Source organism: Pleuronectes platessa, chromosome 18 (assembly GCF_947347685.1).
Source record: "Pleuronectes platessa chromosome 18, fPlePla1.1, whole genome shotgun sequence".
Lineage (NCBI taxonomy): Eukaryota > Metazoa > Chordata > Actinopteri > Pleuronectiformes > Pleuronectidae > Pleuronectes > Pleuronectes platessa.
The window spans coordinates 334,804-357,119 of record NC_070643.1 but is presented as its reverse complement, the minus strand read 5'-3'; positions in this window follow the sequence as shown (position 1 = coordinate 357,119).

Here is a 22,316-nt window from a genome sequence, read left to right as displayed (position 1 = left end):
TTATTAATTTGATTTAAATATATTTTTTTGTAAAAATGTTTTAATATTATTTTTATTCATGTGCGCAGCAGGATGTGCGCCGCAGGATGTGCGCCCCACAGAATTTGCGCCCCACAGGATGTGCAAGCACAGTTTTTTTATTAATTTGATTTAAAAAAAAAAATTGTAATTTGTTTTTAATATTATTTTTATTTATGTGCGCAGCAGGATGTGCGCCGCAGGATGTGCGCCCCACAGAATTTGCGCCCCACAGGATGTGCAAGGACAGTTTTTTTATTAATTTGATTTTAAAAAAAAAATTGTAATTTGTCTTTAATATTATTTTTATTTATGTGCGCAGCAGGATGTGCGCCCCACAGAATTTGCGCCCCACAGGATGTGCAAGCACAGTTTTTTTATTAATTTGAATTAAATATTTTTTTTTGTAAAAATGTTTTAATATTATTTTTATTTATGTGCGCAGCAGGATGTGCGCCGCAGGATGTGCGCCCCACATAATTTGCGCCCCACAGGATGTGCAGGCACAGTTTTTTTATTAATTTGATTTAAAAAAAATTTTTTGTAGTTTGTTTTTAATATTATTTTTACTTATGTGCGCAGCAGGATGTGCAAGCACAGTTTTTTTATTAATTTGATTTAAAAAAAAAAAAATTGTAAATTTTTTTTAATATTATTTTTATTTATGTGCGCAGGAGGATGTGCGCCGCAGGATGTGCGCCCCACAGAATTTGCGCCCCACAGGATGTGCAAGGACAGTTTTTTTATTAATTTGATTTAAAAAAAAAAAATTGTAATTTGTTTTTAATATTATTTTTATTTATGTGCGCAGGAGGATGTGCGCCGCAGGATGTGCGCCCCACAGGATGTGCAAGCACAGTTTTTTTATTAATTTGATTTAAATATATTTTTTTGTAAAAATGTTTTAATATTATTTTTATTCATGTGCGCAGCAGGATGTTCGCCGCAGGATGTGCGCCCCACAGAATTTGCGCCCCACAGGATGTGCAAGCACATTTTTTTTATTAATTTGATTTAAAAAAAAAAAATAGTAAATTTTTTTTAATTTTATTTTTATTCGTTTGCGCAGCAGGATGTGCGCTGCAGGAAGTGCGCCCCACATAATTTGCGCCCCACAGGATGTGCAAGCACAGTTTTTTTATTAATTTGATTTAAATATATTTTTTTGTAAAAATGTTTTAATATTATTTTTATTCATGTGCGCAGCAGGATGTGCGCCGCATGATGTGCGCCCCACAGAATTTGCGCCCCACAGGATGTGCAAGCACAGTTTTTTTATTAATTTGATTTAAAAAAAAAAAATTGTAATTTGTTTTTAATATTATTTTGATTTATGTGCGCAGCAGGATGTGCGCTGGTGGATGTGCGCCCCACAGGATGTGCAAGGACAGTTTTTTTATTAATTTGATTTTAAAAAAAAAATTGTAATTTGTTTTTAATATTATTTTTATTTATGTGCGCAGGAGGATGTGCGCCGCAGGATGTGCGCCCCACAGAATTTGCGCCCCACAGGATGTGCAAGCACAGTTTTTTTATTAATTTGATGTAAATATTTTTTTTGTAAAAATGTTTTAATATTATTTTTATTTATGTGCGCAGCAGGATGTGCGCCCCACAGAATTTGTCCCCCACAGGATGTGCAAGCACATTTTTTTTATTAATTTGATTTAAATATTTTTTTTTGTAAAAATGTTTTAATATTATTTGTATTCATGTGCGCAGCAGGATGTGCGCCGCAGGATGTGCGCCCCACAGAATTTGCGCCCCACAGGATGTGCAAGCTCAGTTTTTTTATTAATTTGATTTAAAAAAAAAAAATGTAAATTGTTTTTAATATTATTTTTATTTATGTGCGCAGCAGGATGTGCGCCGCAGGATGTGCGCCCCACAGAATTTGCGCCCCACAGGATGTGCAAGCACAGTTTTTTTATTAATTTGATTTAAATATTTTTTTTTGAAAAAAATGTTTTAATATTATTTTTATTTATGTGCGCAGCAGGATGTGTGCTGCAGGATGTGCGCCCCACAGAATTTGCGCCCCACAGGATGTGCAAAGACAGTTTTTTTATTAATTTGATTTTAAAAAAAAATTGTAATTTGTTTTTAATATTATTTTTATGTATGTGCGCAGCAGGATGTGCGCCCCACAGAATTTGCGCCCCACAGGATGTGCAAGCACAGTTTTTTTATTAATTTGATTTAAAAAAAAATTTTTGTAGTTTGTTTTTAATATTATTTTTACTTATGTGCGCAGCAGGATGTGCAAGCACAGTTTTTTTATTAATTTGATTTAAATATTTTTTTTTTAAAAATGTTTTAATATTATTTTTATTCATTTGCGCAGCAGGATGTGTGCTGCAGGATGTGCGCCCCACAGAATTTGCGCCCCACAGGATGTGCAAAGACAGTTTTTTTATTAATTTGATTTTAAAAAAAAATTGTAATTTGTTTTTAATATTATTTTTATGTATGTGCGCAGCAGGATGTGCGCCCCACAGAATTTGCGCCCCACAGGATGTGCAAGCACAGTTTTTTTATTAATTTGATTTAAAAAAAATTTTTTGTAGTTTGTTTTTAATATTATTTTTACTTATGTGCGCAGCAGGATGTGCAAGCACAGTTTTTTTATTAATTTGATTTAAATATTTTTTTTTTAAAAATGTTTTAATATTATTTTTATTCATGTGCGCAGCAGGATGTGCGCCGCAGGATGTGCGCCCCACAGAATTTGCGCCCCACAGGATGTGCAAGGACAGTTTTTTTATTAATTTGATTTAAATATATTTTTTTGTAAAAATATTTTAATATTATTTTAATTCATGTGCGCAGCAGGATGTGCGCCGCAGGATGTGATCCCCACAGAATTTGCGCCCCACAGGATGTGCAAGCACAGTTTTTTTATTAATTCGATTTAAAAAAAAAAAATTGTAAATTTTTTTTAATATTATTTTTATTTATGTGCGCAGCAGGATGTGCGCCGCAGGATGTGCGCCCCACAGAATTTGCGCCCCACAGGATGTGCAAGCACAGTTTTTTTATTAATTTGATTTAAATATATTTTTTTGTAAAAATGTTTTAATATTATTTTTATTCATGTGCGCAGCAGGATGTGCGCCGCAGGATGTGCGCCCCACAGAATTTGCGTCCCACTGGATGTGCAAGCACAGTTTTTTTATTGATTTGATTTAAAAAAAAAAAATTGTAAATTTTTTTTAATTTTATTTTTATTCATTTGCGCAGCAGGATGTGCGCTGCAGGATGTGCGCCCCACAGAATTTGCGCCCCACAGGATGTGCAAGCACAGTTTTTTTATTAATTTGATTTAAAAAAAAAAAATGTAAATTGTTTTTAATATTATTTTTACTTATGTGCGCAGCAGGATGTGCGCCGCAGGATGTGCGCCCCACAGAATTTGCGCCCCACAGGATGTGCAAGCACAGTTTTTTTATTAATTTGATTTAAAAAAAAAAATGTAAATTGTTTTTAATATTATTTTTACTTATGTGCGCAGCAGGATGTGCGCCGCAGGATGTGCGCCCCACAGAATTTGCGCCCCACAGGATGTGCAAGCACAGTTTTTTTATTAATTTGATTTAAAAAAAAAATTTTGTAGTTTGTTTTTAATATTATTTTTACTTATGTGCGCAACAGGATGTGTGCTGCAGGATGTGCGCCCCACAGGATGTGCAAGGACAGTTTTTTTATTAATTTGATTTAAAAAAAATAAATTGTGATTTGTTTTTAATATTATTTTTATTTATGTGCGTAGCAGGATGTGCGCCGCAGGATGTGCGCCCCACAGAATTTGCGCCCCACAGGATGTGCAAGCACAGTTTTTTTATTAATTTGATTTAAATATTTTTTTTTGTAAAAATGTTTTAATATTATTTTCATTTATGTGCGCAGCAGGATGAGCGCCGCAGGATGTGCGCCCCACAGAATTTGCGCCCCACAGGATGTGCAAGGACAGTTTTTTTATTTAATTTGATTTAAATATTTTTTTTTGTAAAAATGTTTTAATATTATTTTTATTTATGTGCGCAGCAGGATGTGCGCCGCAGGATGTGCGCCCCACAGAATTTGCGCCCCACAGGATGTGCAAGGACAGTTTTTTTATTAATTTGATTTTAAAAAAAAAATTGTAATTTGTTTTTAATATTATTTTTACTTATGTGCGCAGCAGGATGTGCGCCCCACAGAATTTGCGCCCCACAGGATGTGCAAGCACAGTTTTTTTATTAATTTGATTTAAAAAAAAATAATTGTATATTGTTTTTAATATTATTTTTATTTATGTGCGCAGCAGGATGTGCGCTGCAGGATGTGCGCCCCACAGAATTTGCGCCCCACAGGATGTGCAAGCACATTTTTTTATTAATTTGATTTAAATATTTTTTTTTTGTAAAAATGTTTTAATATTATTTTTATTCATGTGCGCAGCAGGATGTGCGCTGCAGGATGTGCGCCCCACAGAATTTGCGCCCCACAGGATGTGCAAGCACAGTTTTTTTATTAATTTGATTTAAAAAAAAATAATTGTAAATTGTTTTTAATATCATTTTTATTAATTTGCGCAGCTGGATGTGCGCCACAGGATGTGCGCCCCACAGAATTGGCGCCCCACAGGATGTGCAAGCACAGTTTTTTTATTAATTTGATTTAAAAAAAATTTTTTGTAAAAATGTTTTAATATTATTTTTATTTTGTGTGCGCAGCAGGATGTGCGCTTCAGGATGTGCGCCCCACAGAATTTGCGACCCACAGGATGTGCAAGCACAGTTTTTTTATTAATTTGATTTAAAAAAAAAAAATGTAAATTGTTTTTAATATTATTTTTATTTATGTGCGCAGCAGGATTTGCGCCGCAGGATGTGCGCCCCACAGAATTTGCGCCCCACAGGATGTGCAAGGACAGTTTTTTTATTAATTTGATGTAAATATTTTTTTTGTAAAAATGTTTTAATATTATTTTTATTTATGTGCGCAGCAGGATGTGCGCCCCACAGAATTTGCGCCCCACAGGATGTGCAAGGACAGTTTTTTTATTAATTTGATTTTAAAAAAAAATTGTAATTTGTTTTTAATATTATTTTTATTTATGTGCGCAGCAGGATGTGTGCTGCAGGATGTGCGCCCCACAGAATTTGCGCCCCACAGGATGTGCAAAGACAGTTTTTTTATTAATTTGATTTTTAAAAAAAATTGTAATTTGTTTTTAATATTATTTTTATGTATGTGTGCAGCAGGATGTGCGCCCCACAGAATTTGCGCCCCACAGGATGTGCAAGCACAGTTTTTTTATTAATTTGATTTAAATATTTTTTTTTTAAAAATGTTTTAATATTATTTTTATTCATGTGCGCAGCAGGATGTGCGCCGCAGGATGTGCGCCCCACAGAATTTGCGCCCCACAGGATGTGCAAGGACAGTTTTTTATTAATTTGATTTAAATATTTTTTTTTGTAAAAATGTTTTAATATTATTTTCATTCATGTGCGCAGCAGGATGTGCGCCGCAGGATGTGCGCCCCACAGAATTTGCGCCCCACAGGATGTGCAAGCACAGTTTTTTTATTAATTTGATTTAAATATTTTTTTTTGTAAAAATGTTTTAATATTATTTTTATTTATGTGCGCAGCAGGATGTGCGCCGCAGGATGTTCGCCCCACAGAATTTGCGCCCCACAGGATGTGCAAGGACAGTTTTTTTATTAATTTGATTTTAAAAAAAAAATTGTAATTTGTCTTTAATATTATTTTTATTTATGTGCGCAGCAGGATGTGCGCCGCAGGATGTGCGCCGCAGGATGTGCACCCCACAGGATGTGCAAGGACAGTTTTTTTATTAATTTGATTTAAAAAAAAAAAATTGTAATTTGTTTTTAATATTATTTTTATTTATGTGCGCAGCAGGATGTGCGCCGCAGGATGTGCGCCCCATAGAATTTGCGCCCCACAGGATATGCAAGCACAGTTTTTTTATTAATTTGATTTAAATATATTTTTTTGTAAAAATGTTTTAATATTATTTTTATTCATGTGCGCAGCAGGATGTGCGCCGCAGGATGTGCGCCCCACAGAATTTGCGCCCCACAGGATGTGCAAGCACAGTTTTTTTATTAATTTGATTTAAAAAAAAAAAATTGTAATTTGTTTTTAATATTATTTTGATTTATGTGCGCAGCAGGATGTGCGCTGGTGGATGTGCGCCCCACAGGATGTGCAAGGACAGTTTTTTTATTAATTTGATTTAAAAAAAAAAAATTGTAATTTGTTTTTAATATTATTTTTATTTATGTGCGCAGCAGGATGTGCGCCCCACAGAATTTGCGCCCCACAGGATGTGCAAGCACAGTTTTTTTATTAATTTGATGTAAATATTTTTTTTGTAAAAATGTTTTAATATTATTTTTATTTATGTGCGCAGCAGGATGTGCGCCCCACAGAATTTGCGCCCCACAGGATGTGCAAGCACAGTTTTTTTATTAATTTGATTTAAAAAAAAAAATTGTAAATTTTTTTTAATATTATTTTTATTTATTTGCGCAGCAGGATGTGCGCTGGTGGATGTGCGCCCCACATAATTTGTGCCCCACAGGATGTGCAAGCACAGTTTTTTTATTAATTTGATGTAAATATTTTTTTTGTAAAAATGTTTTAATATTATTTTTATTTATGTGCGCAGCAGGATGTGCGCCCCACAGAATTTGCGCCCCACAGGATGTGCAAGCACAGTTTTTTTATTAATTTGATTTAAAAAAAAAAAAAATTGTAAATTGTTTTTAATATTATTTTTATTAATGTGCGCAGCTGGATGTGCGCCCCACAGAATTCGCGCCCCACAGGATGTGCAACCACAGTTTTTTTATTAATTTGATTTAAAAATAAAAAATTGTAAATTGTTTTTAATATTATTTTTATTTATGTGCGCAGCAGGATGTGCGCCGCAGGATGTGCGCCCCACAGAATTTGCGCCCCACAGGATGTGCAAGCACAGTTTTTTTATTAATTTGATTTAAATATTTTTTTTTGTAAAAATGTTTTATTTTATTTTTATTTATGTGCGCAGCAGGATGTGCACCGCAGGATGTGCGCCCCACAGAATTTGCGCCCCACAGGATGTGCAAGCACAGTTTTTTTATTTATTTGATTTAAAAAAGAAAAATTGTAAATTGTTTTTAATATTATTTTTATTTATGTGCGCAGCAGGATGTGCGCCGCAGGATGTGCGCCCCACAGAATTTGCGCCCCACAGGATGTGTAAGCACAGTTTTTTTATTTATTTGATTTAAAAAAAAAAAATTGTAAATTGTTTTTAATATTATTTTTATTTATTTGCGCAGCAGGATGTGTGCCGCAGGATGTGCGCCCCACAGAATTTGCGCCCCACAGGATGTGCAAGCACAGTTTTTTTATTAAATTGATTTAAATATTTTTTTTTGTAAAAAAGTTTTAATATTATTTTTACTTATGTGCACAGCAGGATGTGCGCCGTATGATGTGCGCCCCACAGAATTTGCGCCCCACAGGATGTGCAAGCACAGTTTTTTTATAAATTTGATTTAAAAAAAATTTTTTGTAAAAATGTTTTAATATTATTTTGATTTATGTGCGCAGCAGGATGTGCGCCTCAGGATGTGCGCCCCACAGAATTTGCGCCCCACAGGATGTGCAAGCACAGTTTTTTTATTAATTTGATTTAAAAAAAAATTGTTGTAAAAATGTTTTAATATTATTTTGATTTATGTGCGCAGCAGGATGTGCGCTGGTGGATGTGCGCCCCACATAATTTGCGCCCCACAGGATGTGCAAGCACAGTTTTTTTATTAATTTGATTTAAAAAAAAATTTTTGTAGTCTGTTTTTAATATTATTTTTACTTATGTGCGCAGCAGGATGTGTGCTGCAGGATGTGCGCCCCACAGAATTTGTCCCCCACAGGATGTGCAAGCACAGTTTTTTTATTAATTTGATTTAAATATATTTTTTTGTAAAAATGTTTTGATATTATTTTTATTCATTTGCGCAGCAGGATGTGCGCCGCAGGATGTGCGCCCCACAGAATTTGCGCCCCACAGGATGTGCACGCAGTTTTTTTATTAATTTGATTTAAATATTTTTTTTTGTAAAAATGTTTTAATATTATTTTCTGTCATTTGCGCAGCAGGATGTGCGCCGCAGAATGTGCGCCCCACAGGATGTGCAAGGACAGTTTTTTTATTAATTTGATTTGAAAAAAAAAATTGTAATTTGTTTTTAATATTATTTTTATTTATGTGCGCACCAGGATGTGCGCCGCAGGATGTGCGCCCCACAGAATTTGTGCCCCACAGGATGTGCAAGCACAGTTTTTTTATTAATTTGATTTAAATATTTTTTTTTGTAAAAATGTTTTAATATTATTTTTATTCATTTGCGCAGCAGGATGTGCGCTGCAGGATGTGCGCCCCACATAATTTGCGCCCCACAGGATGTGCAAGCACAGTTTTTTTATTAATTTGATTTAAAAAAAAAATTTTGTAGTTTGTTTTTAATATTATTTTTACTTATGTGCGCAGCAGGATGTGTGCTGCAGGATGTGCGCCCCACATAATTTGTCCCCCACAGGATGTGCAAGCACAGTTTTTTTATTAATTTGATTAAAAAAATTTTTTTTGTAAAAATGTTTTAATATTATTTTCATTTATGTGCGCAGCAGGATGTGCGCCGCAGGATGTGCGCCCCACAGAATTTGCGCCCCACAGGATGTGCAAGCACAGTTTTTTTATTAATTTGATTTAAAAAAAAATTTTTGTAAAAATGTTTTAATATTATTTTGATTTATGTGCGCAGCAGGATGTGCGCCGCAGGATGTGCGCCCCACAGAATTTGCGCCCCACAGAATGTGCAAGCACAGTTTTTTTATTAATTTGATTTAAATATTTTTTTTTGAAAAAAATGTTTTAGTATTATTTTTATTTATGTGCGCAGCAGGATTTGCGCCGCAGGATGTGCGCCCCACAGAATTTGCGCCCCACAGGATGTGCAAGGACAGTTTTTTTATTAATTTGATTTAAAAAAAAAATTGTAATTTGTTTTTAATATTATTTTTATTTATGTGCGCAGCAGGATGTGCGCCGCAGGATGTGCGCCCCACAGAATTTGTGCCCCACAGGATGTGCAAGCACAGTTTTTTTATTAATTTGATTTAAATATTTTTTTTTGTAAAAATGTTTTAATATTATTTTTATTCATTTGCGCAGCAGGATGTGCGCTGCAGGATGTGCGCCCCACATAATTTGCGCCCCACAGGATGTGCAAGCACAGTTTTTTTATTAATTTGATTTAAAAAAAAAATTTTGTAGTTTGTTTTTAATATTATTTTTACTTATGTGCGCAGCAGGATGTGTGCTGCAGGATGTGCGCCCCACATAATTTGTCCCCCACAGGATGTGCATGCACAGTTTTTTTATTAATTTGATTAAAAAAATTTTTTTTGTAAAAATGTTTTAATATTATTTTCATTTATGTGCGCAGCAGGATGTGCGCCGCAGGATGTGCGCCCCACAGAATTTGCGCCCCACAGGATGTGCAAGCACAGTTTTTTTATTAATTTGATTTAAAAAAAATTTTTTGTAAAAATGTTTTAATATTATTTTGATTTATGTGCGCAGCAGGATGTGCGCCGCAGGATGTGCGCCCCACAGAATTTGCGCCCCACAGAATGTGCAAGCACAGTTTTTTTATTAATTTGATTTAAATATTTTTTTTTGAAAAAAATGTTTTAGTATTATTTTTATTTATGTGCGCAGCAGGATTTGCGCCACAGGATGTGCGCCCCACAGAATTTGCGCCCCACAGGATGTGCAAGGACAGTTTTTTTATTAATTTGATTTAAAAAAAAAATTGTAATTTGTTTTTAATATTATTTTTATTTATGTGCGCACCAGGATGTGCGCCGCAGGATGTGCGCCCCACAGAATTTGTGCCCCACAGGATGTGCAAGCACAGTTTTTTTATTAATTTGATTTAAATATTTTTTTTTGTAAAAATGTTTTAATATTATTTTTATTCATTTGCGCAGCAGGATGTGCGCTGCAGGATGTGCGCCCCACATAATTTGCGCCCCACAGGATGTGCAAGCACAGTTTTTTTATTAATTTGATTTAAAAAAAAATTTTTGTAAAAATGTTTTAATATTATTTTGATTTATGTGCGCAGCAGGATGTGCGCCGCAGGATGTGCGCCCCACAGAATTTGCGCCCCACAGAATGTGCAAGCACAGTTTTTTTATTAATTTGATTTAAATATTTTTTTTTGAAAAAAATGTTTTAGTATTATTTTTATTTATGTGCGCAGCAGGATTTGCGCCGCAGGATGTGCGCCCCACAGAATTTGCGCCCCACAGGATGTGCAAGGACAGTTTTTTTATTAATTTGATTTAAAAAAAAAATTGTAATTTGTTTTTAATATTATTTTTATTTATGTGCGCAGCAGGATGTGCGCCGCAGGATGTGCGCCCCACAGAATTTGCGCCCCACAGGATGTGCAAGGACAGTTTTTTTATTAATTTGATTTAAAAAAAAAATTGTAATTTGTTTTTAATATTATTTTTATTTATGTGCGCAGCAGGATGTGCGCAGCAGGATGTGCGCCGCAGGATGTGCGCCCCACAGAATTTGTGCCCCACAGGATGTACAAGCAGTTTTTTTATTAATTTGATTTAAAATGTTTTTTTGTAAAAATGTTTTAATATTATTTTAATTCATGTGCGCAGCAGGATTTGCGATGCAGGATGTGCGCTCCACAGAATTTGTGCCCCACAGGATGTACAAGCAGTTTTTTTATTAATTTGATTTAAAATGTTTTTTTGTAAAAATGTTTTAATATTATTTGTATTTATGTGCGCAGCAGGATGTGCGCCGCAGGATGTGCGCCCCACAGAATTTGTGCCCCACAGGATGTACAAGCAGTTTTTTTATTAATTTGATTTAAATATTTTTTTTTGTAAAAATGTTTTAATATTATTTTTATTCATGTGCGCAGCAGGATGGGCGCCGCAGGATGTGCGCCCCACAGGATGTGCAAGCACAGTTTTTTTATTAATTTGATTTAAAAAAAAAAAAATTGTAAATTTTTTTTAATTTTATTTTTATTCATTTGCGCAGCAGGATGTGCGCTGCAGGATGTGCGCCCCACATAATTTGCGCCCCACAGGATGTGCAAGCACAGTTTTTTTATTAATTTGATTTAAAACAAAATTTTTGTAGTTTGTTTTTAATATTATTTTTACTTATGTGCGCAGCAGGATGTGTGCTGCAGGATGTGCGCCCCACAGAATTTGTCCCCCACAGGATGTGCAAGCACAGTTTTTTTATTAATTTGATTAAAAAAATTTTTTTTGTAAAAATGTTTTAATATTATTTTGATTTATGTGCGCAGCAGGATGTGCGCCGCAGGATGTGCGCCCCACAGAATTTGCGCCCCACAGGATGTGCAAGCACAGTTTTTTTATTAATTTGATTTAAACATTTTTTTTGTAAAAATGTTTTAATATTATTTTCATTCATGTGCGCAGCAGGATGTGCGCCGCAGGATGTGCGCCCCACAGAACTTGCGCCCCACAGGATGTGCAAGCACAGTTTTTTTATTAATTTGATTTAAATATATTTTTTTGTAAAAATGTTTTAATATTATTTTTATTCATGTGCGCAGCAGGATGTGCGCCGCAGGATGTGCGCCCCACAGAATTTGCGCCCCACAGGATGTGCAAGCACAGTTTTTTTATTAATTTGATTTGAAAAAAAAAATTGTAATTTGTTTTTAATATTATTTTGATTTATGTGCGCAGCAGGATGTGCGCCGCAGGATGTGCGCCCTACAGAATTTGCGCCCCACAGGATGTGCAAGCACAGTTTTTTTATTAATTTGATGTAAAAAAAAAAAATTGTAAATTTTTTTTAATTTTATTTTTATTCATTTGTGCAGCAGGATGTGCACTGCAGGATGTGCGCCCCACATAATTTGCGCCCCACAGGATGTGCAAGCACAGTTTTTTTATTAATTTGATTTAAATATATTTTTTTGTAAAAATGTTTTAATATTATTTTTATTCATGTGCGCAGCAGGATGTGCGCCCCACAGAATTTGCGCCCCATAGGATGTGCTAGCACAGTTTTTTTATTAATTTGATTAAAAAAATATTTTTTGTAAAAATGTTTTAATATTATTTTGATTTATGTGCGCAGCAGGATGTGCGCCGCAGGATGCGCGCCCCACAGGATGTGCAAGGACATTTTTTTTTTTTAATTTGATTTAAAAAAAAAAACTTGTAATTTGTTTTTAATATTATTTTTATTCATGTGCGCAGCAGGATTTGCGCCGCAGGATGTGCGCCCCACAAAATTTGCGCCCCACAGGATGTGCAAGGACAGTTTTTTTATTAATTTGATTTAAATATTTTTTTTGTAAAAATGTTTTAATATTATTTTTATTTATGTGCGCAGCAGGATGTGCGCCGCAGGATGTGCGCCCCACAGAATTTGCGCCCCACAGGATGTGCAAGCACAGTTTTTTTATTAATTTGATTTAAATATTTTTTTTTGTAAAAATGTTTTAATATTATTTTTATTCATGTGCGCAGCAGGATTTGCGCCGCAGGATGTGCGCCCCACAGAATTTGCGCCCCACAGGATGTGCAAGGACAGTTTTTTTATTAATTTGATTTTAAAAAAAAATTGTAATTTGTTTTTAATATTTTTTTTATTTATGTGCGCAGCAGGATGTGCGCTGGTGGATGTGCGCCCCACATAATTTGCGCCCCACAGGATGTGCAAGCACAGTTTTTTTATTAATTTGATTTAAATATTTTTTTTTGAAAAAAATGTTTTAATATTATTTTTATTTATGTGCGCAGCAGGATGTGTGCTGCAGGATATGCGCCCCACAGAATTTGTCCCCCACAGGATGTGCAAGCACAGTTTTTTTATTAATTTGATTTAAAAAACAATTTTTGTAAAAATGTTTTAATATTATTTTGATTTCATGTGCGCAGCAGGATGTGCGCCGCAGGATGTGCGCCCCACAGAATTTGCGCCCCACAGGATGTGCAAGCACAGTTTTTTTATTAATTTGATTTAAATATTTTTTTTTGTAAAAATGTTTTAATATTATTTTCATTTATGTGCGCAGCAGGATGTGCGCCGCAGGATGTTTCGCCCCACAGAATTTGCGCCCCACAGGATGTATAAGCACAGTTTTTTTATAAATTTGATTTAAAAAAAATTTTTTGTAAAAATGTTTTAATATTATTTTGATTTATGTGCGCAGCAGGATGTGCGCCGCAGGATGTGCGCCCCACAGGATGTGCAAGGACAGTTTTTTTATTAATTTGATTTGAAAAAAAAAATTGTAATTTGTTTTTAATATTATTTTTATTTATGTGCGCAGCAGGATGTGCGCCGCAGGATGTGCGCCCCACGGAATTTGCGCCCCACAGGATGTGCAAGCACAGTTTTTTTATTAATTTGATTTAAATATTTTTTTTTGTAAAAATGTTTTAATATTATTTTTATTCATGTGCGCAGCAGGATTTGCGCCGCAGGATGTGCGCCCCACATAATTTGCGCCCCACAGGATGTGCAAGCACAGTTTTTTTATTAATTTGATTTAAAAAAAAATTTTTGTAGTCTGATTTTAATATTATTTTTACTTATGTGCGCAGCAGGATGTGTGCTGCAGGATGTGCGCCCCACAGAATTTGTCCCCCACAGGATGTGCAAGCACAGTTTTTTTATTAATTTGATTTAAAAAAAAATAATTGTAATTTGTTTTTAATATTATTTTTATTTATGTGCGCAGCAGGATGTGCGCCGCAGGATGTGCGCCCCACTGAATTTGCGCCCCACAGGATGTGCAAGGACAGTTTTTTTATTAATTAGATTTTTAAAAAAAAATTGTAATTTGTTTTTAATATTATTTTTATTTATGTGCGCAGCAGGATGTGCGCTGCAGGATGTGCGCCCCACATAATTTGCGCCCCACAGGATGTGCAAGCACAGTTTTTTTATTAATTTGATTTAAATATTTTTTTTTGTAAAAATGTTTTAATATTATTTTCATTCATGTGCGCAGCAGGATGTGCGCCGCAGGATGTGCGCCCCACAGAATTTGCGCCCCACAGGATGTGCAAGCACAGTTTTTTTATTAATTTGATTTAAATATATTTTTTTGTAAAAATGTTTTAATATTATTTTTATTCATGTGCGCAGCAGGATGTGCGCCGCAGGATGTGCGCCCCACAGAATTTGCGCCCCACAGGATGTGCAAGCACAGTTTTTTTATTAATTTGATTTAAAAAAAAAATTTTGAAAAAATGTTTTAATATTATTTTGATTTATGTGCGCAGCAGGATGTGCGCCGCAGGATGTGCGCCTCACAGAATTTGCGCCCCACAGAATGTGCAAGCACAGTTTTTTTATTAATTTGATTTAAATATTTTTTAAAAAAAAAAATGTTTTAGTATTATTTTTATTTATGTGCGCAGCAGGATTTGCGCCGCAGGATGTGCGCCCCACAGAATTTGCGCCCCACAGGATGTGCAAGGACAGTTTTTTTATTAATTTGATTTAAAAAAAAATTTTTGTAGTTTGTTTTTAATATTATTTTTATTTATGTGCGCAGCAGGATGTGCGCCGCAGGATGTGTGCCCCACAGAATTTGCGCCCCACAGGATGTGCAAGCACAGTTTTTTTATTAATTTGATTTAAAAAAAATTTTTTGTAAAAATGTTTTAATATTATTTTGATTTATGTGCGCAGCAGGATGTGCGCCGCAGGATGTGCGCCCCACAGAATTTGCGCCCCACAGGATGTTCAAGCACAGTTTTTTTATTAATTTGATTTAAATATTTTTTTTTGAAAAAAATGTTTTAATATTATTTTTATTTATGTGCGCAGCAGGATGTGTGCTGCAGGATGTGCGCCCCACAGAATTTGCGCCCCACAGGATGTGCAAGGACAGTTTTTTTATTAATTTGATTTAAATATTTTTTTTGTAAAAATGTTTTAATATAATTTTTATTCATGTGCGCAGCAGGAAGTGCGCCGCCGGATGTGCAAGGACAGTTTTTTTGTTAATTTGATTTAAAAAAAAAAATTGTAAATTGTTTTTAATATTATTTTTATTAATGTGTGCAGCTCGATTTGCGCTGCAGGATGTGCGCCCCACAGGATGTGCAAGCACAGTTTTTTTATTAAATTGATTTAAATATTTTTTTTTGTAAAAATGTTATAATATTATTTTCATTCATGTGCGCAGCAGGATGTGCGCCGCAGGATGTGCGCCCCACAGAATTTGCGCCCCACAGGATGTGCAAGCACAGTTTTTTTATTAATTTGATTTAAAAAAAATTTTTTGAAAAAATGCTTTAATATTATTTTGATTAATGTGCGCAGCAGGATGTGCGCCGCAGGATGTGCGCCCCACAGAATTTGCGCCCCACTGAATGTGCAAGCACAGTTTTTTTATTAATTTGATTTAAATATTTTTTTTTGAAAAAAATGTTTTAGTATTATTTTTATTTATGTGCGCAGCAGGATTTGCGCCGCAGGATGTGCGCCCCACAGAATTTGCGCCCCACAGGATGTGCAAGGACAGTTTTTTTATTAATTTGATTTAAAAAAAAAAATTGTAATTTGGTTTTAATATTATTTTTATTTATGTGCGCAGCAGGATGTGCGCCGCAGGATGTGCGCCCCACAGAATTTGCGCCCCACAGGATGTGCAAGCACAGTTTTTTTATTAATTTGATTTAAATATATTTTTTTGTAAAAATGTTTTAATATTATTTTTATTCATGTGCGCAGCAGGATGTGCGCCGCAGGATGTGCGCCGCAGGATGTGCGCACCACAGAATTTGCGCCCCACAGGATGTGCAAGCACAATTTTTTTATTAATTTGATTTAAATATTTTTTTTTGTAAAAATGTTTTAATATTATTTTTATTTATGTGCGCAGCAGGATGTGCGCCGCAGGATGTGCGCCCCACAGAATTTGCGCCCCACAGGATGTGCAAGCACAGTTTTTTTATTAATTTGATTTAAAAAAAATTTTTTGTAAAAATGTTTTAATATTATTTTGATTTATGTGCGAAGCAGGATTTGCGCCGCAGGATGTGCGCCCCACAGAATTTGCGCCCCACAGGATGTGCAAGCACAGTTTTTTTATTAATTTGATTTAAATATTTTTTTTTGTAAAAATGTTTTAATATTATTTTGATTTATGTGCGCAGCAGGATGTGCGCTGGTGGATGTGCGCCCCACATAATTTGCGCCCCACAGGATGTGCAAGCACAGTTTTTTTATTAATTTGATTTAAATATTTTTTTTTTAAAAATGTTTTAATATTATTTTTATTCATGTGCGCAGCAGGATGTGCGCCGCAGGATGTGCGCCCCACAGAATTTGCGCCCCACAGGATGTGCAAGGACAGTTTTTTTATTAATTTGATTTAAAAAAAAAATTGTAATTTGTTTTTAATATTATTTTTATTTATGTGCGCAGCAGGATGTGCGCCGCAGGATGTGCGCCCCACAGAATTTGCGCCCCACAGGATGTGCAAGGACAGTTTTTTTATTAATTTGATTTAAAAAAAAAAATTGTAATTTGTTTTTAATATTATTTTTATTTATGTGCGCAGCAGGATGTGCGCCGCAGGATGTGCGCCCCACAGAATTTGCGCCCCACAGGATGTGCAAGCACAGTTTTTTTATTAATTTGATTTAAATATTTTTTTTTGTAAAAATGTTTTAATATTATTTTTATTCATGTGCGCAGCAGGATTTGCGCCGCAGGATGTGCGCCCCACATAATTTGCGCCCCACAGGATGTGCAAGCACAGTTTTTTTATTAATTTGATTTGAATATTTTTTTTTGTAAAAATGTTTTAATATTATTTTCATTCATGTGCGCAGCAGGATGTGCGCCGCAAGATGTGCGCCCCACAGAATTTGCGCCCCACAGGATGTGCAAGGACAGTTTTTTTATTAATTTGATTTTAAAAAAAAAATTGTAATTTGTCTTTAATATTATTTTTATTTATGTGCGCAGCAGGATGTGCGCCGCAGGATGTGCGCCCCACAGGATGTGCAAGGACAGTTTTTTTATTAATTTGATTTTAAAAAAAAATTGTAATTTGTTTTTAATATTATTTTTATTTATGTGCGCAGCAGGATGTGCGCCGCAGGATGTGCGCCCCACAGAATTTGCGCCCCACAGGATGTGCAAGCACAGTTTTTTTATTAATTTGATTTAAAAAAAAAATTGTAATTTGTTTTTAATATTATTTTTATTTATGTGCGCAGCAGGATGTGCGCCGCAGGATGTGCGCCCCACAGAATTTGCGCCCCACAGGATGTGCAAGCACAGTTTTTTTATTAATTTCATTTAAAAAAAAATGTTTGTAAAAATGTTTTAATATTATTTTTATTTATGTGCGCAGCAGGATGTGCGCCGCAGGATGTGCGCCCCACAGACTTTGCGCCCCACAGGATGTGCAAGCACAGTTTTTTTATTAATTTGATTTAAATATATTTTTTTGTAAAAATGTTTTAATATTATTTTTATTCATGTGCGCAGCAGGATGTGCGCCGCAGGATGTGCGCCCCACAGAATTTGCGCCCCACAGGATGTGCAAGCACAGTTTTTTTATTAATTTGATTTAAATATTTTTTTTTGTAAAAATGTTTTAATATTATTTTTATTCATGTGCGCAGCAGGATTTGCGCCGCAGGATGTGCGCCCCACATAATTTGCGCCCCACAGGATGTGCAAGCACAGTTTTTTTATTAATTTGATTTGAATATTTTTTTTTGTAAAAATGTTTTAATATTATTTTCATTCATGTGCGCAGCAGGATGTGCGCCGCAAGATGTGCGCCCCACAGAATTTGCGCCCCACAGGATGTGCAAGGACAGTTTTTTTATTAATTTGATTTTAAAAAAAAAATTGTAATTTGTCTTTAATATTATTTTTATTTATGTGCGCAGCAGGATGTGCGCCGCAGGATGTGCGCCCCACAGGATGTGCAAGGACAGTTTTTTTATTAATTTGATTTTAAAAAAAAATTGTAATTTGTTTTTAATATTATTTTTATTTATGTGCGCAGCAGGATGTGCGCCGCAGGATGTGCGCCCCACAGAATTTGCGCCCCACAGGATGTGCAAGCACAGTTTTTTTATTAATTTGATTTAAATATTTTTTTTTGTAAAAATGTTTTAATATTATTTTTATTCATGTGCGCAGCAGGATGTGCGCCGCAGGATGTGCTCCCCACAGGATGTGCAAGGACAGTTTTTTTTTTAATTTGATTTTAAAAAAGAATTGTAATTTGTTTTTAATATTTTTTTTATTTATGTGCGCAGCAGGATGTGCGCTGGTGGATGTGCGCCCCACATAATTTGCGCCCCACAGGATGTGCAAGCACAGTTTTTTTATTAATTTGATTTAAATATTTTTTTTTGAAAAAAATGTTTTAATATTATTTTTATTTATGTGCGCAGCAGGATGTGTGCTGCAGGATATGCGCCCCACAGAATTTGTCCCCCACAGGATGTGCAAGCACAGTTTTTTTATTAATTTGATTTAAAAAACAATTTTTGTAAAAATGTTTTAATATTATTTTGATTTATGTGCGCAGCAGGATGTGCGCCGCAGGATGTGCGCCCCACAGGATGTGCAAGGACAGTTTTTTTATTAATTTGATTTGAAAAAAAAAATTGTAATTTGTTTTTAATATTATTTTTATTTATGTGCGCAGCAGGATGTGCGCCGCAGGATGTGCGCCCCACAGAATTTGTGCCCCACAGGAATTGCAAGCACAGTTTTTTTATTAATTTGATTTAAATATATTTTTTTGTAAAAATGTTTTAATATTATTTTTATTTATGTGCGCAGCAGGATGTGCGCCGCAGGATGTGCGCCCCACAGAATTTGCGCCCCACATGATGTGCAAGCACAGTTTTTTTATTAATTTGATTTAAAAAAAAAAAATTGTAAATTTTTTTTAATTTTATTTTTATTCATTTCCGCAGCAGGATGTGCGCTGCAGGATGTGCGCTGCAGGATGTGCGCCCCACATAATTTGCGCCCCAGAGGATGTGCAAGCACAGTTTTTTTATTAATTTGATTTAAATATTTTTTTTTGTAAAAATGTTTTAATATTATTTTCATTCATGTGCGCAGCAGGATGTGCGCCGCAGGATGTGCGCCCCACAGAATTTGCGCCCCACAGGATGTGCAAGCACAGTTTTTTTATTAATTTGATTTAAAAAAAATTTTTTGAAAAAATGCTTTAATATTATTTTGATTAATGTGCGCAGCAGGATGTGCGCCGCAGGATGTGCGCCCCACAGAATTTGCGCCCCACTGAATGTGCAAGCACAGTTTTTTTATTAATTTGATTTAAATATTTTTTTTTGAAAAAAATGTTTTAGTATTATTTTTATTTATGTGCGCAGCAGGATTTGCGCCGCAGGATGTGCGCCCCACAGAATTTGCGCCCCACAGGATGTGCAAGGACAGTTTTTTTATTAATTTGATTTAAAAAAAAAAATTGTAATTTGGTTTTAATATTATTTTTATTTATGTGCGCAGCAGGATGTGCGCCGCAGGATGTGCGCCCCACAGAATTTGCGCCCCACAGGATGTGCAAGCACAGTTTTTTTATTAATTTGATTTAAATATATTTTTTTGTAAAAATGTTTTAATATTAGTTTTATTCATGTGCGCAGCAGGATGTGCGCCGCAGGATGTGCGCCCCACAGAATTTGCGCCCCACAGGATGTGCAAGCACAGTTTTTTTATTAATTTGATTTAAAAAAAATTTTTTGTAGTTTGTTTTTAATATTATTTTTATTTATGTGCACAGCAGGATGTGCGCCCCACAGAATTTGCGCCCCACAGGATGTGCAAGCACAGTTTTTTTATTAATTTGATTTAAATATATTTTTTTGTAAAAATGTTTTAATATTATTTTTATTCATGTGCGCAGCAGGATGTGCGCCGCAGGATGTGCGCCCCACAGAATTTGCGCCCCACAGGATGTGCAAGCACAGTTTTTTTATTAATTTGATTTAAAAAAAAAAAATTGTAAATTTTTTTTAATATTATTTCTATTTATGTGCGCAGCAGGATGTGCGCCGCAGGATGTGCGCCCCTCAGAATTTGCGCCCCACAGGATGTGCAAGGACAGTTTTTTTATTAATTTGATTTAATAAATTTTTTTTGTAAAAATGTTTTAATATTATTTTTATTCATGTGCGCAGCAGGATGTGCGCCGCAGGATGTGCGCCCCACAGAATTTGCGCCCCACAGGATGTGCAAGCACAGTTTTTTTATTAATTTGATTTAAAAAAAAATTGTTGTAAAAATGTTTTAATATTATTTTGATTTATGTGCGCAGCAGGATGTGCGCTGGTGGATGTGCGCCCCACATAATTTGCGCCCCACAGGATGTGCAAGCACAGTTTTTTTATTAATTTGATGTAAATATTTTTTTTGTAAAAATGTTTTAATATTATTTTTATTTATGTGCGCAGCAGGATGTGCGCCCCACAGAATTTGCGCCCCACAGGATGTGCAAGGACAGTTTTTTTATTAATTTGATTTTAAAAAAAAATTGTAATTTGTTTTTAATATTATTTTTATTTATGTGCGCAGCAGGATGTGCGCCCCACAGAATTTGCGCCCCACAGGATGTGCAAGCACAGTTTTTTTATTAATTTGATTTAAAAAAAAAATTTTGTAGTTTGTTTTTAATATTATTTTTACGTATGTGCGCAGCAGGATGTGCAAGCACAGTTTTTTTATTAATTTGATTTAAATATTTTTTTTTTAAAAATGTTTTAATATTATTTTAATTCATGTGCGCAGCAGGATGTGCGCCGCAGGATGTGATCCCCACAGAATTTGCGCCCCACAGGATGTGCAAGCACAGTTTTTTTATTAATTCGATTTAAAAAAAAAAAATTGTAAATTTTTTTTAATATTATTTTTATTTATGTGCGCAGCAGGATGTGCGCCGCAGGATGTGCGCCCCACAGAATTTGCGCCCCACAGGATGTGCAAGCACAGTTTTTTTATTAATTTGATTTAAATATATTTTTTTGTAAAAATGTTTTAATATTATTTTTATTCATGTGCGCAGCAGGATGTGCGCCACAGGATGTGCGCCCCACAGAATTTGTGCCCCACAGGATGTGCAAGCACAGTTTTTTTATTAATTTGATTTAAAAAAAAATTTTTGTAGTTTGTTTTTAATATTATTTTTACTTATGTGCGCAGCAGGATGTGCAAGCACAGTTTTTTTATTAATTTGATTTAAATATTTTTTTTTGTAAAAATGTTTTAATATTATTTTTATTCATGTGCGCAGCAGGATGTGCGCCGCAGGATGTGCGCCCCACAGAATTTGCGCCCCACAGGATGTGCAAGCACAGTTTTTTTATTAATTTCATTTAAAAAAAAATGTTTGTAAAAATGTTTTAATATTATTTTTATTTATGTGCGCAGCAGGATGTGCGCCGCAGGATGTGCGCCCCACAGACTTTGCGCCCCACAGGATGTGCAAGCACAGTTTTTTTATTAATTTGATTTAAATATATTTTTTTGTAAAAATGTTTTAATATTATTTTTATTCATGTGCGCAGCAGGATGTGCGCCGCAGGATGTGCGCCCCACAGAATTTGCGCCCCACAGGATGTGCAAGCACAGTTTTTTTATTAATTTGATTTAAAAAAAAAAAATTGTAATTTGTTTTTAATATTACTTTTATTTATGTGCGCAGCAGGATGTGCGCCGCAGGATGTGCGCCCCACAGAATTTGCGCCCCACAGGATGTGCAAGCACAGTTTTTTTATTAATTTGATTTAAAAAAAAAAAATTGTAAATTTTTTTTAATATTATTTTTATTTATGTGCGCAGCAGGATGTGCGCCGCAGGATGTGCGCCCCACAGAATTTGCGCCCCACAGGATGTGCAAGCACAGTTTTTTTATTAATTTGATTTAAATATTTTTTTTTGTAAAAATGTTTTAATATTATTTTTATTCATGTGCGCAGCAGGATTTGCGCCGCAGGATGTGCGCCCCACAGAATTTGCGCCCCACAGGATGTGCAAGGACAGTTTTTTTATTAATTTGATTTAAAAAAAAATTTTTGTAGTTTGTTTTTAATATTTTTTTTATTTATGTGCGCAGCAGGATTTGCGCTGCAGGATGTGCGCCCCACAGAATTTGCGCCCCACAAGATGTGCAAGGACAGCTT